Genomic DNA, 6,395 nt, shown 5'->3' on the forward strand with positions numbered 1-6,395 from the left:
TTAATATATTGAGGATAGTATTTCAATTAATTTTTTGTTTACCAGAAGGAAAAGACTTTGGCTTTTATGGCACCAAGTCCTCTATGTGACTCAGAAGTCACATAGCTGTATTTTGTGATTATCTGGACTCAAAACTTTCAGGAAAAACTGAGAGGAAATACATTCTCAAAATTATATTGTAGAGAAAAATTTGACATTAGATTACTAGTAAGTACAAAAAGAAAGATAAATCCTTATTATCCAGAAAACTCCTACCACCATTGAAAATGATAGAAGGGCTAGAGTCTTACATATTTTTGCCTATTGGGTACACTTGTATTTTTTTCAAGTTTCACAAGTTGACAGACATGTAAATAAACACAAAATACCAGTTGGAGAATAAGTTGGAAAAAGGGAACTTTTGAGCAAAACTAAATACTAAAAAATATGTACTTGAAACTTACTATCTAACCATAAGCCGAAATCACATAAGTAAAAAAGATGTTTTAGAAGTTGTTCATATTCAAAGGAATGAAGAAAACATAACTCAGGAACCTCCTTGTGAGTATTCTAATAGGAAAAGAAGGGCATGAAGATTCCAAATATATGAAAGGCCCAAAATTACAAATTCAAATAGGAGACTCAAAGAAATTTTAAAACTACATTGAATCTGATTTGCTGTATGTCCTTGATTATCTCTAAATGAAATATATTTACAAGGAAACAGTGGGAGAGTACTAGAAATCTATATTTTAAAATATTAAATTTATATACTTCAGGTAATTTTAAATTTAGAAAGCTATGTAAAATTGCTTAGGTTTTACTGAATATAATTCATACATTATAAAATTCATATGTATTAAGCACACATCTAAAAGATTATAGTTATATTAACATACCTGTGCATAATTACCACAATATTATTTTAAATCATTGCATCACAGAAAACAAATACAAAAACAAAAACTTTGTGGCTACATGGAGACACTTCTCTGACCAATACAACCATTAATATACTTTTTATTTTTATATATTTATCTTCATAGACCTTTAGTATAAGTAGAATTATAAATGTATGGTTTGGAGCTCAGATTTCTTTTACTAAGCATGTTTTTGAGGTTAACATATGTTTTAGCATAAATATGTATAACTTGCAAAGCAAAATCATTCAAGATTATAGCTGTTTTCTTTAATTGGCTATAATGAAAGGAGAAGCATTAACTATTATACATTTCAATCTTTATTTCGACTTTCAGGTCCTCACACCAGAGAAAGTATTTTGTTATTTACACGTCTGTCCTATTTATTTCACTTAAGAGTATGGTCTCTATGTGCATCCATATAGCTATAAATGTTTCTAATTTCTCATTCTTTATGGTTGAGTAGTACTCCATGTTATATATAAAAAAAACCCCACATCTTAACGCAGTCTCCGGTTGATGTGCAGTTGGGCTGAAAGAAAAGGTACAAAGGGGTAGGGGAAATGGGAGGGGCTGGGAAAAGAAAGAGGGGAATGGAATTAATATGAGGAAATGAAAAACTGGAAACAAAGTCTTTGTAAATAGAGAGGTGTGGAGGGGTTGAAGGGGAATGGGGAAAAATAAGAACCAAGATATATTATGCAAAGGTACAAATTTCCAATGATGAATGTCATTATATTGTATACCTAAAATGTACCAATAAAATTAATTTTAAAAAAGAAAGGAGAAGCAAATATTTACTTGAATAAATTATTTTTATCTTTAGTAATGTGCAATGTATACACATAAATAGGAGTCTCTAAATGTTCAAGTTAGGCTTTTTAATAAAACAAGACTTGGCTCATTCCTTTTCTAATAAGGAAAATTCTCAGGATTGTAATCTTGGATCGGATACATGCTTCCTCCAAGCTCAAGTCTGTGGTGAACTGGGAGCTTAGACCCACACTATCCCAGCTAATACTCATTACATCCCTTTGGGGAGGTCCTGCCTCTGAGATCTAGGAAGATCAAATTGATTATGTCTTTTGACTTCTAAGTTATTAAACAAGATGTGTAGATACATGATAACAAATTTCCCTTGAAGTCTTATATGGTATTATTATCACACCTTCAAATTCCTCCATAGTACATGATAAACTGTTGAAGAAAAATAATTATAATAAAATATTTAACTGATTATTCAAGGGGGAAATTTTCCTTACAAATAGATGTGGGGTCTAAATTTTACAATTTCTTTTTCTCTGGTATAGGGTTGTACACTCATAAAGAGATGTCTTAAATGTAGGCCTAAGGAAATACTTTAGCAATCATGCTTATAATAGGGTAAGAGGAATAAATGAAGGAAATACTGGAAAATTATAAACTTAGATAAATGCCATATTTCCCTTTGGAAAAAAAAGGCTGAAGTAAGGCTTACTTAATGAATTTATATTCCATTGTATTCATTTTGTCAGTCAAAATGTTATGTTATATGACAGGATGTGAAATTCCATGCAGCAAGAGTTCATCCACACATTTTAGCAGGCATATTCATTCTGTCTAACAATTGTGAACTCGTCAGTTTTCCATAGTGTATCTCATGATTAAAATTACTATCACATAAGTCTGAATAGCAAAATTCTTGCTCATTCACACCATGAGCATATCACATAACCCCACCAAACAGGCATCCTGTGTGGTTTTCCCTACATGTCCCACCAGGGCCCACTTAGTGTGCTCTTGAAGGCTGAGCTATAGGAACTGTAATTTTCCCTTTTATTGTTACCCTACAACTTGTAAGCATTATGTATTTATTTAAAATATCAAAGAAAGGAAAACAATTTAGAAATTTTGGATAATGATGACAAGATATTTTTCAGGAATCTGAATAAAAGATAAAATAAGGAGAAATTTACAGGTCATTGGAGAAAAGAGAAGAAGCAGTTTCTATTTCTTTAAATCTTGATTCATTCTCATTTTTAAATACTTCACACTTCTTATTTGCTGCTCTTAATTTTTTGATTCTTCAAATTTTCATTCTATGTACCTCATCCTTCTTTGCTGACAGTGAAGATAGTTTTATATTTTAAGTGTTTTGAAGACAACATCAGAGCCTCAAATTATATCTGAAAGTGTCATTTGGAATTATCCTCCCTTCTTTTACAATTTGTACATTATGTCTACATGGTGTACTACGTGAAATGCTTTCTCATATGACTTATTTGATATATTTTATTGGATAATCATGTCTCTCTGGATTTTAATCTCACTAAAGGACACTCAAACTGAATATGATAAAAAAGCAGCTAAAATTCTTTCCAAAAGAATTCTAACATACTTGCTGTATCATACCCCATAAAGAATTTACTTGAAACATAAAATGTCAATGAATATTTAACACTTTGGCTATAACTATATATTCTTTCAATTTTGGTGACCATATGAAATGTTGGTAAAGGCTCAGATTATGGTATCAGACTTATTGACTTAAATACCAAAATTGATCTATATTAGCTGGATAACCATGAATTAATCATTAAATATTTCTCAGTTATAATTTATGGTGTGACATAAGTATAATATTTCTACATATGTTTTGGGGTTGTTATGAGTATTACATACCTTAATGTACGTGAAACACTTAAAATGGAGTCACTCGCTATTGATCACTTTTGGTAACTCCATATCCTATCAACAATATCTAAAAATCCCAAAAAGACAATTAGTTTTATACATTAGCAAGATATTTGCATAAAACTGAGTCATATTTATTTCTAAGTCTCCAAATATATACATATACATGCCACACATTTTCCTCAGTGAGAATAATGGTGATATAAAGGATTTGAGAAACTAAACTCAAAAAGATCTGAAGCTGGTCATGTTTTCTGAAATTTCTAATATGCTACACAAAAGAAATTAAAAATAAAATGATTTTTAATGAATTCAGTTTTTCTTCCATGTAAAAATTGACTTTTAATTTGTAGGTGTACTTGTTTTTTTAAGAAGCATCAAATCACCTTAGTAAATTGCTTCAGAGATACAGAACAGGGCCAGGGATTTAGCTCAGTGGTTTCACCGCCTGCTGCACAAGGACCCTAGTTCAATCCCTGGTAACAAAAAAATGAAAAAGAGAGAGATACAGAACAATGTAAAATTTTCACAATTCTATATTCCTTAGACGCTGATACAACATTATCTCAAGGAGTGACAGGTAAGATGATCATAAGGATAAAAGACAAAATTAATAGTAATTAACTACTGTATAATCTATGGGAACAAATTAAGTGCAAAGCCAAGATCAACTGTTAAATTATTTGAAAGAAGAAAACAAGAGAAAGTAGAATTTCCACTCTTAAGTGCTTTCAATTAAAAAACATTGTTTTAAAGTCATACAGAAAACAGTGTCAAATTATAAATACTTATGTATTTATATACTTAAAATTACATGCTCTGCTATCATCAGCTATTATTATCAGCAACTAATAGAAATAGGACAATATTTGTGCTAGTTGTGGCTAATTGCTAACATCTGTTTTAAATATAAAGAACTTCTGGAACCTCTCTGATTTGAGTAAATGGATTGTAAAAATGCATCTGATGTGACTGAGTTTATTTTATCAGGATTTTCTGGAAAATGAAAACTTCAAATTTTCATCTTCATGACATTTTCCTTGATCTACTGGGCTACTGTGTTAGGAAACATTCTCATTATGGTCACAGTGACATTTTGTTCCACATTTCATTCTCCCATGGAAACTTCTCCATTTTGGATATGTGCCTCTCCACTGCCACAATACCCAAGATGATCACAGACTTGCTCACTGAACACAAAAGCATCTCCATATGGGGCTGCATGGCCCAAGTGTTCTTTATACATTTCTTTGGGGGGGGGGGGGTCTGAGGTGACTCTTTTGATAGTCATGGCCTTTGACAGATACATAGCCATATGTAAACCCCTGCACTACAGGACCATCATGAGCCACAGGTTACTCAGGGGATTTGTGATACTTTCATGGAAAGTTGGTTTCGTACACACCATGAGTCAGATGATATTAATAGTGAACGTGCCATTCTGTGGCTACAATGTCATAGACAGCATATTCTGTGACTTTCCATTAGCTATCAGGCTTGCTTGTGTTGAAACATATACCCTGGAATTATTTGTCATTGCTGACAGTGGGTTGCTCTCTTTTGTCTCTTTCATCATGTTGCTTATCTCTTACACTGTCATCCCGGTCACTGTCCAACAAAGATCATCTAGAGGGCTCTCCAAGGCTCTCTCCACATTGTCTGCCCACATCATTGTCATCATTGTGGCCTTTGGACCTTGTATTTTTATCTATGTTTGGCCATTCAGCAGTTTTGCAAGCAATAAAATCCTTGCTGTTTTTAAACTGTTATCACACCCTTACTCAATTTTATTATTTATACCCTGAGAAATCAAAAATTGCAAGAGGCCATGAGAAAATTACTGTTCCACCATGTTACATCCATGTGGACATTATAGATTTTAGCTCTATATCATTAACATAAGTTTTGTACAGTATGGTAAGATAAATTGAATACATTATGTATTAAGCACTGATTCATTCTTTCATGTTATAATCTCAATCAATACAGAAAAATTAACACTAAATTACTTTGAATTCACAGTTAAGGCTATTATAACATTGCTAATAAGTAGAGATCTACAGCAAAATAGACATATGAGAATCATTGGCATGTTCCCTTTAGACCTTCAATGTATGTTTATTGGTGAATGAATAACCTTAACAATATGACATTCTTCTTCCTGGTCAGTTTATTGGATATGGATAATTAATGTTGTTTATAAATGTATACTATCAGTTATGTGCCATGAATAAATCATGGTTGATGCAATAGGAAAAATGCAGTGAAAGGAAATTTTCAACAGAACCACAAAAGGCAGCTCTTGAAATCAGATGCTGTGGTTCTAAGTATGCATAGCAGACTTTTAAATCTCAATAAACAAAAATAAAAAAGGAAACTATGCTTCTTTATTCGTGTAATCTACCCTACAACTTTACATTCAAAGGGTTTTATATCAAACTAGAACATAATACATAATCAAATAGATGATAAACAAATTAAGAATATTTGTTATAAATTATGTTTGGTGTATTTCTAGACAGTAAAAATACTCAATTTTTATTATAGAAAACCCCATAATGATGAAATCTTGACTATTTATTAGGTAAAATGTGCATCTACTGCTGTGCAGGTGGGTAGTACTCCATTTTACAAAATGTATCTGTGAATATACCACATTCAAGTTCATAAAATCCTTTGGCTATAAAACATATAAAATTGATAAAATTGTTTAAAATAACATCCATTTAAAATGCAAAATAAAACCTCACATCTGGGATAAATAAGACTGAATTCCAATTTAGGTGGGTAAGCCCATTCCTCATTTGGAGAAGACCATTGCCT

The 6,395-nt window shown here is 31.6% G+C and overlaps 1 pseudogene; it reads left to right on the forward strand.

The window, feature by feature from the left end:
* Positions 1-4,516: 4,516 nt before the first annotated feature.
* LOC101701465 (olfactory receptor 4L1-like) lies at positions 4,517-5,448 on the forward strand (annotated as a pseudogene).
* Positions 5,449-6,395: the final 947 nt, after the last annotated feature.

This window comes from Heterocephalus glaber, unplaced genomic scaffold (assembly GCF_053883595.1).
Source record: "Heterocephalus glaber isolate CG9 unplaced genomic scaffold, H.glaber_assembly_v1.0 deba00001662, whole genome shotgun sequence".
Taxonomy (NCBI): Eukaryota; Metazoa; Chordata; class Mammalia; order Rodentia; family Bathyergidae; genus Heterocephalus; species Heterocephalus glaber.